Source organism: Nannospalax galili, unplaced genomic scaffold (assembly GCF_000622305.1).
Source record: "Nannospalax galili isolate Female #2095 unplaced genomic scaffold, S.galili_v1.0 scaffold461, whole genome shotgun sequence".
Classification (NCBI taxonomy): domain Eukaryota; kingdom Metazoa; phylum Chordata; class Mammalia; order Rodentia; family Spalacidae; genus Nannospalax; species Nannospalax galili.
Genome location: NW_008349975.1, coordinates 4,291,771 through 4,304,732, shown reverse-complemented (window position 1 = coordinate 4,304,732; position 12,962 = coordinate 4,291,771). Strand labels below are relative to the sequence as shown.

General features: G+C 36.5%; 1 long non-coding RNA gene across 2 annotated transcripts in view; it reads right to left on the bottom strand.

The window, feature by feature from the left end:
• Nucleotides 1-12,962, bottom strand: part of LOC115072700 — a 61,121-nt gene that overhangs the window by 36,533 nt on the left and 11,626 nt on the right. The window contains exon 1 of one of the 2 annotated variants that reach the window (XR_003851730.1): nt 11,308-11,353. The exons of the other annotated variant lie outside the window; for it this stretch is intronic. This is a non-coding gene — a long non-coding RNA (uncharacterized LOC115072700). Of the gene's footprint in view, nt 1-11,307; nt 11,354-12,962 lie in introns of those variants that run through there. 2 annotated transcript variants of the gene reach the window in all.

The window sequence follows — 12,962 nt, the reverse complement described above, 5'->3', positions numbered from 1 at the left end:
TTGAGACTTTGTGACATTGTCGTTAATGATGTTACTAGCACCTGCATTAACCAAGACTTACTAAATAACAAAAACTTAGAATTAGTAACTATCAATATTGATAAATACATGTACTTTTTCTTAAAGTAGAGAATACATGAAAATAAACTTGACTTCATTTATTCTCTCACTGTTGTATTTCTAGTGCAATGCCTATGTCATGTAGAAGACACTGGATCAAGAAAGAATTCATAATGATGAATTCACGTCTTTTATACACATGTCAAAATTCATCAAACTTTCTGAAATTCAATTTTATCTTTTATAAAATCATGTATATCTTGTTTAAATATCACAAGAGTTGGAAGTCTTTGTGATAATCAAATTAAATGGCATAAATGCCCAATGCCTACCACTGAGAAGACACACAGATAAATACCTATTTTTACATACTGTCTCAAGTTTAGATGAGATAAAATGCCTAACTATTTTTAACATACTGTCTCAAGTTTAGATGAGAATATAACATAAAAACAATAAGCAGCTAAGCCAGGCATGGTGATGCACACCTTTAATCCCAGAACTCTGGAGGCAGAGGCAGGGGCATATCTATGAGACTGAGACCAGCTTGTTCAACATAGAAAATTCCAGGTCAGCTGGGGCTAGAGAGAGATCCTGTCTCACAGAAAGCAAAAAGCAAACATAATAATGAGCAACCAAGTCATTTACTAAACAAATGTTAATGTTTTAATAATGCTGAGAAAAGTAATACAAATAGGGGATGAAGAGTTCATGAGGCAGCAAGAACAAGAATCAGAATGAGCGACAAGGCAATGACTTCATCAGGAAAACATTTCAGCTAGATTTTAAAAGAAAAGGAGTTGGAATAATGGAACTGGAACTGAACTGGGAGCCTCCTCTTTGAAGACTGGCTCTCATAGTATCAGAAGATACCATGTAAACTGCTAAGGGAGAAAATCAATCAATGGTCCAACCCCATTTGTATAGCTTAATAATCATAGCAATGACCAGCACAACAAATTATCTCTATATTATCTCTATTCATACAATAGTGGCACTATTTTCTTGGCTATGATCAACGGTTGTCTAATTGGATTTAAAGTTCCTTCAATGGGGGGAAACTCATGTAAGGTACTGTAAGCATAGCCAAATACACATGGCTAGAGATGTCATAAATCATAGAGAAAAAACTAAGTCTGTGTCTGTCACATTCCTAGACAAACATAACTTTTTTACTGTATGCTAAAATATGTATTCTTATATTTACAGACAAGTATACTTTTCTCCACTTATCAAAGAAGTTTCTTTTTGCAACAGATGAAGACTATTACAGAGTTCTACAGCTGGTCACACACAGAGAATAAGTGTCTGTGAGATGCCCAGCCCTAAGTGACATATCTGTAATGGAACCTCTACACCTAAGGCTTATGGAACATACTGGAACACAAGGTAGAGAGAATATTAATTCATCTCTCAACTCTCACCAGTGAAGCTTCCTCATGCAACAGATGAGGATAACACAGAAAACCACATTTTGCCAAAATCTAGAGAATAAGAGACTGCAGAATGCTTGTCCCTGGGTAGGGCTTCTCTATTTAACTTCATCCACCCAGGGTTCAGGAACCACTATGAAAGAGGGACAGAAAGACTGTCAGAGTCAGAGGTGGTAAATGACCACATGGAAACACAATTTTCCAGGCAGCTAGGAACTCTTTCATGTGAACTTACAGCAATGGTGACAGCATGCACAAGACCCATGCAAACTCAGTCAGACAAAAACCCAGCATAGAAATGGGGGAAATGTGTAAGAAGTCCCAACTTAGCCAAGGAACTATTGGCAACTGACCACTCCTGAGTCAGGGAGTGTTGATCTTCTTTAAGTGAGTGACATTAGATAGGCTGACCAGGCTCCAATGGATGAACTCACATCGAAAAACATCTGGGAATACAAACTTTACTTGATAGGCCTTAACATATATGACAGATTGCATGAAATCCATTGGCGGGAAGGACTACTGGGAGGTACAGATAGATTTGGTCTAAATATGATTAAGATGTATTATATGAAATACACAAAAATTAAATTAAAAAATTAAGAGTTGGGTGGTTGGCAGAATTTGTAGGCAAAGATGGTCTATGACTAAAAGACAAGAGCAAAGAAGGAATCATGCATAAAACATCTTAAACCTAGGAAAAACAAAGGAAAGTTCCTGGAAGCAATAAAATATGGAATTGGCTAAACTTAAGCCATTCAAAATAGCAGAGGACTTAAGTATTATCCAGAGTGGTCTGATTTGATATAGTAGTAATATGCACTAGATTTCAAAGTAAAGAAATGATGAGGTAAAACTAGAGATTTATAAGCAAAGAATCTAGCAATAAAGTGTGTGATGGATGATGTTAGGGGAAAAAAAAAATCTTCAAGCATGTAGAGAGTATAAGTAAAGGTAATTCCAATGACCCCAGAGTGAAGTAACAGAAGCCCAGAATAAGAAGATGCCTTGAGGTCTAACATGTCTATGTTCGATCTTTGAAGCTCAAACATGGGCAATTACCAAGGCTATCACCGGAAGGCCTCCCAGGGCAAAGTAGTGCTTGTCACACCAGACCTAGTACAGAGCCAGTTTACTGCCATCTCTGAAAGGAGTATAGCCAAGGACTCAGGTCCCCCACCCAGTCCTAGCAGCCATGTATGTCTGCATGGTTAGCCTGGGCATCTCCTTTTACAGAACTATTCATCCAGGTCTTGCTACTGAGGCCTTCCTACTTGAGAGTAAACGTGAACATCTGCTTTTCCACTGATACAGAATTCATACTATTCATGTCTTCCCTCTCTAACTGACCCTCAACCCCTAGCCCTGGTTCCATAAAGTAGAAGGAGTCTTTTCTTCAGGGTTTTGGTAGCAGTGACAACATTTCCTTTTGTATGTTGATACATCTGACCCTAAGTCAGTGACAAAGAAATGCAGGATTAGGGGAGTTGGAGCTTTTTCCTTTTGCTCGTACTATCCTAGGAAGCCATTAGAAGCCTGACCTTCACTTTCATTTGGTGTGCTCTTCAAAGTGACTGCCTCAACAACTGGCTGCTCAGCGCTAGCCAACTGAGCTCTGCTGTAGAACAGGTGGCAGAGGAAAATGTTTAAATGTTGAACCTAAATGAAGCCTGAGTGCTGATTGCCATTCTCGCTTTAAGAAAGCCTCATTCTCAATCCTCAGAGACATAAACTATCTTTACAGAACATGTGGAGAAAGAAAACATTCATATTTAAAAACTTGTTTTAAATTCTTTAAACAAAGATCAGAGCAATGTTTCAATTTCAAATTTATATGCATCACGTTAAAATCCTGTATTTCACATTGTAGACAAACTTAGCAAAACTTTCATAGCATTAGCATTTGTAATGTAATGTAAATCTAAGAGTCAAGAGATCTCTAAATTATTTTATTTCAGAAACACTACTAAAAAGTAATAAATGGTGGGAACCTCAAATCTCATACAGCCAGGGAAATGATTGAGCACTTGACAACTCTTTAAAAGTGAGAAGATGGGGAAACAGGAAGGAGAGGATTTATGTACCACCAAGTATTCATCTCTAACATATTCAATATTCAACTTCAAGCAAAAAGCAGTGTGTTTGTTTTAATGTGTGTTGATACCGTGGTAACCGTTGTGACTTCTTATGGGAATATTGCTGCATAGCAATTGCCAGCAAAGCTCATCAATCAGTGTTTTTCAAATGCTAGAAGCTCATTAGTGTAAGTTCCACTCAGGGAACACATGAAGCTCCCTTCTCTGCTCCATCCTGCAAGTTTTATCATGTCCCTGGACCATCATCACTGCTTACACAGTCCTCATGATTCTTCCATTCAGTTACAATCTGCTCACTTTCCCACAGACTAAATTCTGGATAAGGAAATACCTGGTACAAGTATTAAGTTGTAAGTAAGTAAGGAGCAAGACAACTGCTCTCTTACCTTATAAATTGTGCATCAATATTGTAGTATTTAAAGCATTTCCAAGTCCATGAGGAAAAGGTCTAGTGTGGAAAGTTTTAGAAATGTATTCCAAACATCATGCTAATTTCACATGTAAGATTTTCAAAATTTTTAAATCGCATACTTTCCTCACTTATAAAACTGCTATTTTTCATAAAGTTACTAAGTAGTTATCTACTATATGACTGTTTCATCCCTGACTTTTCCTAGTTTCACATATTTTGTTAGTCATTATTTGTGTTTCCTGGTGAATAACTTCTGATTTTGAAAGTGAGGTAATTTTACCAGAAGGAAAACCACACATATCTTTAAAAAAACTGGAGAGAAACAGTAATTTTCACTTCAACTATTTACAAATGGCCTATAAACAATGGGAGTCTTTGAAACTGGACTCAGAGAGTGAATACCTCTGAGAAACATTCTGAGTTCCTCCATTAGGAGAGTCAGCAGATGTGAACATTATGTCCTCTACTGAAATGTTGCACTTAATCAAACAGATTCTGTAAACTGAATTGAAGTGCAAAACTCACAAAAGGTTTCAGACAAATGTTTCCCTACAATTTACTCACAGATTTTAAAGAAAAACTGCCAAAATTGCTCTCTTTGAATGAAGTCAATTTGAGGATATTATTAAAAAGAGAAAATAAAATTAAAACTTTTTGAGATATGTAAGATGACATACATTAACTTTTGCACTTGCTACATTTTCTTTCTGAAAGGAACATTCGTAAGTTTACACATTGAACCAAACTAATTTCTATCATTAAACTTCTTCTACTCTGATTTTATGAAGTCTGCTCCTACCTAGGAGGCCCTAAGATGGATCAACATCTCGATAAGATGGCTATTTCCTATTGCCATACAGGAAGAATGACAGAGCATTGTGTTGCATATATCTTCACAATTATACACCACAAACCATATAACATATACTTTAATTTTAAACCACACAATGAACCCATAATCTTACACTGACATCAAAGAGTGATTTACCTTTTCTTATGTGAGAACAATTTATTTTTCCACAAAAAATATATAATTTCTGTTTCCTCATTTGTTTCCTAGTTACATATTTTAGAAAATGAGATCGAGATCTTAAAAAGTAAGTGAGAAAATAAATATCCATTATTACCTGAATACAAAATGCCTCACATTCCTGACAGGTTAATGGGGGGGCGTTATTATTGTTACAGATCAACACACATGTCACTTCAATGTAACTAAAAGTGATTTCTGTTCAGCTGGTCACAGGCAGGCAGGAGTGAATGCTTATTATCTAAAGAGAATGACTGACATCTGCTGGAATGTGAGAGCAATGAAAAGAAAAATTCATGTGCTCACACTTTCAGAATGTATCAATGTCTACAAGCTGGAACATAACGTTCCTACAATTCCTTAGGAATAGAAAATAATGGCATGTGATGGAAAGGATTACGGTGTGTAACTCGGTGTGGGTGCACTATGTTAAGTTCCATCAAGATAACCAGGTCTAGAATAGTCATGCAACTGTTATAAATCGCATATGTCTGCTGTCCATGGCTTCTCTACATCTCCTTCCTCACTTCTATAGTCTGGATTTCTATCAGTTTGAGTATGGCCATGTCTCTGCAATCAATCAAATAGGTTTTAGCCATCTGGGGCCAAATAACTAATCACAACTGATTAATAGAAAGGCAAAAACTACAACCTAGCCTCCAGGTGGATAAAGCATATCATTAAGCACTGCAGATCACAAAGTGAACTTTAAAAGATAGTTCACTTTTTTTTTTTTGGGGGGGGGGGTCTTTTTGAGACAGGGTCTCCCTGTAGCTCCAGCTGCCTGGAATTCACTCTGTAGACCAGGCTGGCCTCGAACTCACAGAGGATCTGCCTGTCTCTGCCTCCCGAGTGCTGGGATTAAAGGCGTGCCCCACCATGCCTGGCAAGATATTTCACATTTTAATGATTTATTAAGAGGAAAGGAGATAAATGTTTACCAAGATCCTACTGTAATTACATTTAGACAAGTATAATTCTTTTTGTAATTTACTTTTCATTCATTTACATGCCACCCACTTGTTTACTATTACTTTATCTGATATGTGCTCTTCCTGTTTCTCACAGTTACCTCAGACTCCTTGCTTAAGTGGCTTTCCTGTATAAGCTGCTGCCTGGTGACTGTGACTGGGAGCATGTGCCACCACTTCTACCTAATCTCCATTTCCAGGTGAGAAGCCTGTGTCAGGCAGGGACGGAAACCTGCCAGGTTGACACAGGCTTTAAGCAACAGAACTGTGATTCACTGTTCAGTTCTACCTGACCCCAGGGTCTGTTCTTTCCACCACACAAAGGTACTTCAAGGAACACTGCTACTGCTAGTATCATTTTTGCCACTTCTTAATTGTACAGTTTCTAGAAAAGATAATAGACACTTTCCACAAAAATTACCTGAAGACCTTCATTCTGTAGCCATGATCTGGCCCTGCTCTTGCAGACTGTCTGTAAGCAAGTGTTGGGTTCAAGATCTGCAGACGGTAAGAAAGTACTCCACTAAGATCCTAGATAACTCATCTTTCCTCGGATTCCTCACTAGTACAGGAAAGAAAAAATGGACCTAGTTGTTCGGTTCATTATTTTTCTGTTATAACACACCCACAGAACAGAGCAATTAGATATATATTGTGCTCAACATTTATTAATTGAAAAGTATTATTTAATTTTTGGAATTATTGTTTTCTTTATAATGTTTTAAGGCAGTTGGCTAGGATGTCTGTACTTACACATGGTCTATATTTACAAGATGTTATTTTTTCTGATAAAACATAGGAAAAAATTTGGTTCTGTGTCATTTTATCTAATCTTTGAATAGTATCAAAATAAAATACGTGTTTCCTGTAGCCATTATTAGAACTTAAAGCATATTTTAAATTTTCAAAAAAAGTGATTATGTATAATGAAAGGTCATTTATGTGCACGTCAACACAAAAATATCAGCTATTATATCAGCTCCTTAAAGAGTTAACAGTTTTCCAATTTCAAACATAAATTTTGGTTATCTTACCTCTAAAATGAATAAAAATTTCCTTGATGTAGATTTAAGTATCAATATATGAGAATAAAATAACACTGTAAATGTTTTCTGTGCGTACTCAAATTCCTGCACTAAAAGATGCAGCGGGTTGACTTTGAACCCAATAGCACCACCTAGTGGAAATCAGCCTGAAATGCTGTAGCTTTTCATTTGATTAATACTCGTTTCCTAAGTAGGATTGCTGCTTCCCCAGTGCCCTCCACTAACAACTCCAGTGGTCAAAAGGAATTGTAGAAACCTCCTTCACATATGTATTTATTTTTCACAATACTGATTTTTGCTTCAATATAATCTTAACCTGCTTATGGCATATACTGAACAATCTGATTATAAAAATGGAAAGTATCTAACCGTCATCTTTTCCTTGATATCCAAACTCTAATAAGACAACGACAAATGTTCTTTAGTGCAGAAGAAATGGCAGAACGAAAAGCCACATTTCATTGAACAATAGAAAAACTTTAAGCTACTGAATGAAACTGACCTGGAATAGCCTAACAGCACCTTCTCCTTCACCAGTCAGGGGACAGCGACTTTCAACTAACGCATCTAAGACATGAGACTGTGCTTCACCTGTGGGATCTTCTTAAAAGATTAAATTTTATCTTTACAGATAAAACTGCATTCTCATGTACAGCTTCTTGCTTTCCACTTTGCTCCTACGTGTTCATTTTCAATGATCTTGCACGAACTCCTATAGCCTTCTCAAACTGCTTCCAGACACTAAGCTAAGCCCCAGTGTTGCACCAACTTTCTTTTCCTACTGTTTCGATCACTGTTCTTTCCTAAATTGTTCTGGCAACCAGTTTCGTGTGTCCACTGTTGTGTTACTATTGCATTGCTGTTTTTCCGGGTCATATTGAAATTCTCCTCTAAGCTAATTCTGGTGGCAGCAAGGCCAAGTTATTGGAGATAAATAACTTTTTTTTTTTTTTTTGGAAAAGTGTCACTAGAAAGAATACCCCCTCCTAGAATCCTAGAATAAACTTGTTATTTATCCATGATTAGCAAACGAAGTAAAAAAAAAAAAAGGTGACAAAAGTGAAAGAAAGCTTATAACTGCCCCACTGATCTTACTGTACAGATTGTAAACATAATCCTTCTACACAAAGATGGCCCAAAAGACTGGCACTGCCTCACTCACCAGTTTTTTTGTCATTGTTCCTCTTACTCTTCCTCCTCCTCTTCATTTTCCCTCCCCCTCCTACTCCTGCCTCACAACACTGGTTGTGTGTGCTGAGACTGAGCTTCCAGCCACCAAGGACAGTACTGCAATTACAAAGATCATTGGTAACTTGCTAACTTCTCTGATATGTATTGTCATTAAAAAGGAAATATGTTATTGTTACTGAAATTTCGGGTTATTTATATTTGTAACATAACACAGCCAATCCTGATATCGAATGATTAATTAAATTAAAGCATATAGTACAATTCATAAGTATATTAACGGGATAAGCACAAACAAATTGTAATACACTAAAAACAAGCCAGTGGGAGCACTGCCTCATCCTCAAGGTAGTACAACTCCCATTCCCAGAAGACACTACATATTTTATGTGACAGGGACTTTCTGACACACTTACTAATCAAAGATCACAGACTTTGTGGATACTAAAAGTAGGTTTAGTGATCATTGAGGTCCTTTCTGATCATAAAATATATGATTCTATAGATGAGTGGCAGAAAATAATCACAGTGTACTGTACTGCAATGTATGCAGTAATTTCTTTAATATAGAAGAAATGTAGGTTGTCAATAAAAGGAAACAATCTAGGGAATAAAAAGTAAAGAGATGAGATGCATTTGGGGCATACACAGATAACCATGGAGTGGGTCTGTGAGACCTAGGCTCCACTGTGATTTAATATCTGACCAATCGATGCCTCTATTTAATTTAGTTGGGTTTATTGCTATCATTTGCAGTGTGGTCAAAGATTTGAAGCATGGAAACACAGCAAAACATAAGATGTCCATTACTAACATGCTAATTAAATATCTATGATCCTTGGATACAATACATTGATTGGGTGCTGCTTTCAAGAATGAGTGATAAAGTAGCAAATTATGTTTTCTAAGCTTATGGAATAGGCCTTTTCCCTTTGGATTTATTTTTACAATCTATTACTTAAATAGCTATTATTAACTTTTTCAAAAGTTAGATGCTTGAGTTAAATCCTGCTCTGATCCTGAACTGATGGAGGCTATGAACCGTCCTTAACTCCAGTTCCAGGGGAATCCGAAACCCTCTTCTGACCTTCGCGGCATTGCACTCACGTACATGCAGGCAATACACTCGTACACATGAAATAAAAATATTAAATAAAATATTTTTTAAAAACTGGACAAAAAGCACTTCTCTCACCTTGGTGAGCTAGTTAGCACCTGCCAGCCTCTTTGCCATCTTCCCACTTTTGGATTAGGGTGTGAACCTCTGCCCTCCCACCCTGGTTTAGTTCATTCTAACTTTAGAATGAACCCACTCCCTCACAATCCCCACACTCATACTTCTAGTTGTGATTGTCTATCTGATACCCCAGCCCAAACTGGAATAACCCCCTCTCTCCTGAAAAAGTTGGAGTCTGAAGCATAGATTAACTATGCATGATCAGAAATCAACAAAGCAAAACCAAAACAAATCAATAAAACAAAAAGAAAAAACAGAACAGAACCAACTTTCTTCTCAACAAAGGTGGGCTAGAATTTCATATCAGTCACACAACTGAAAGGTGGAGGAGGGGGTGGAGGAGGAGGAAGAGGAGGAGGACGAGGAGCAGGAGGAGGAGGATGACGAGGAGGAGGACAAGGAGGAGCCCATATGCCCACTTTACAAATAATATTAAAATCCAATATAATATGTTCCCACCAAATCCAACCAGTCCTGTAAGTGTTCTACATTGAGAACAACCTAGAGAAACTCCAGGACACAGACTTAAAAATGATCAAGAATTCAAATAAAATACAAACAACTGAAGAAACTCAAAGAGGGCAGTAATAAACTCCTGATAGAAGCTCAAGAAAATAGAAATATACTGCTGAATGAATTGAAAAATACAACTTGGGATTTGAAAAGTGAAATCAAGAAAGAGACAGAAATATTGAAGAAAATCCAATCAGAGATGAAGATGGACTTGAAAAACTCAATAAATCAATTAGAAAAGACAGGAGAAAGTCTTATCAGCAGAATGAATCAAATGGAAAATAGACTACCAAGACTTGATGATAAAGTTTGAGAATTGGACAGCTCTAGCAAAGAATATGAATTTTTTAAACCTACAGGAATGGAATATGAAGGGCTTGTGGGACATCATAAAAAGACCAAATTTATTCAACATCACCAAAAGGAAGGAGAAGGATCTTAGGTCAATGGTGTTGGTCAGGTCTTAAATAGGAATATAGAAGAAAACTTTCCTAAGCTAAGGAAAGATATACAAATACAAGAAGCACCCAGAACGCCAAATAGAACCAGAAGAGAAATTCCCCATGACATATCATGGTAAAAATACTAAATATAAAGAACAAAGACAGGGTACTGAAAGCTTCAAGAGAAATATAACTAGCTACATATAAAAGAAAACCTATGGAAATAAAAGTTGATTTTTAATGTAAACTTCAAAAGCCAGAAGACCCTGGTGCAATGTATTTGAAGTTCTAAATGACCACAGAGGCCACTTCAGAGTATTTAACCCAGAAAAATATTCTATCATAGTCAAAAAAGAAAGAAAAATCTTCCAGAACATAATAGGTTGAAAGAACTAATGTTCACCAAATCAGCCCTACAGAGAAAACTTGAGGCAACGCAAAGGCTTGGAGGAAAGAATAACCATACTAAAGAGGACATGGAAAGAAAACAAATGAAGCCATAATTATGTAAAAACAAAATAGGACTAAGAACACAAAAAAGACAGTAAGTAGTATATGTTTTTATAGAGTAACTATAAACATTAATGGCCTTAATTCTCCAAAGACACAGGCTAGTTGAATGGATTAAGAAATTTTTAAAAATTTGTTGTCTAAAAGAAACTCATTTTACCTTCAAAAACAAGAATCACTTTATAGCAAAAAGATGAAAAAATATATTCAAAGCAAGCAGCATACAGAAACAAGCAAGTGTTGCTATCCTAATATCAGATAAATTGGCTTCATACTAAAATTAATTATAAGGGGGTGGATGGATGGCTCAGCAGTTAAGAACCCTGAAAGCTCTTGCAGAGGACCCAAGTTCAGTTCCCATTACTCACATGGCAGCTAACAACTGTCCAAAACTCCAGTTTCAGGGGATCTGACATCCTCTTCTGACATCTGTGATCCTTGAATGACATGGGTGCACTTACAGACATATAGACAATACACTCATACACAGAAAACAAAGATAATTAAAAAATATTTTAAATTAATCAGAAGAGATAATGAAGGTCACTTCATTCGGATCAAGGGAACAATCGATAAAGAAGACATTACAGTCATGAACATATATGCACCAAATCTGGTGCACCCAATTTCATAGTAAGAGTACTACTGGACTTCAAGACAGAGATTAACACCAACTCATTAATAATGTCTTCAATAGCTTACTTTCTCTAATAGACAAGTCATCTAGACAATGAATTAAATGACATCACATATCAAATGAACCTAACAAATATCTACAGAATATTCCACTCAAATACCAAAGAATACAAATTCTACTCAGTAGACCATGGAAGTTTCTCTTAAGCAGACCACATAGTTGGGCAAACCTCAACAAAAAATAGAAATAATTTCATGTATTCTATTGGACCATATGCAATCGTTTAAAATCAACAGCAAAAGAAGTTGTACTAACTGTATGAACACATGGAGATTAAACAAAACACTCCTGAATGATGAATGGGTCACAAAAGAAATCAAGAAAAAAATAAAAATATTCCTGGAACTTAATGAAAATGAAAATACAGTACAACAAAACAAGTGGGACACATTAAAATCAATAAAAAAATAAAATCAATCCTTTATATCCCTCTGACCAAATTATTATAGACCTCAAAGGATGTCTGTTAAACAGCCAAGAAGGTTAGTTCCACTAGTCTGGTATTTTTAATTACTGTAAGTCATGTAGATAAATCTTGGGTGAAGATCAGTTGTTCTCAGATAAACCTTACCTAGACATATATTTCTTGATCTGCTATGTATAATTTGTCAGTAGGTTGTAGGAGTAATATGGTTCTCTCTGCTTTTCAAAACTAGCTGGGCATTGTTTATCTCTCACATTGTCTCACCCCTCCATCATGGTTTTCCCACTTAAGGTACTCCCATCTCCCCCCTTCACCCTTACTAATACCCTTCTCCTATGGTCCTACCTCTCTTGAGCTCCTTCTTTCCCTTTATACCCTAGGTTCCTTGTATACCCTTCCCTCCCCCCTCCCTTAACCCAATTTTTATCCATATCTCCCTTATTAAGGCCTGTTTCCTACTGTTCTTCTCTTTCATGTTATTTCTTTTCCTTTACCTCCTGTTTCCTTTCCATTATCCTGGTTCCTGTAGTTATGTCTGATTGCATAGTTATTTATCAGAGTCTGGTTGTAGGATCCACATATAAGGGAGAACATATGTCGATTTTTTTTTTCTGAGTCTGTGTTACTTCACTTAGTATAACAGTTTCTAGTTCCATCCATTTACCTGCAAATTTCATGATTTCATCCTTCTTTACTGCTGAGTAAAACTCCATCGTATAAATGAACCACATTTTCATTATCCACTCGTCAATTGAGAGACACTTAGGTTGCTTCAGTCTCTCAGCTATTGTGAAAAGAGCACTAACAAACATGGATGTACAAGTGTCTCTGCAATAGGATGAGTTCTTTGGGTATATGCCAAGGAGTGGTATAACTGGGTCAAATGGTAGGTTCATTTGTAG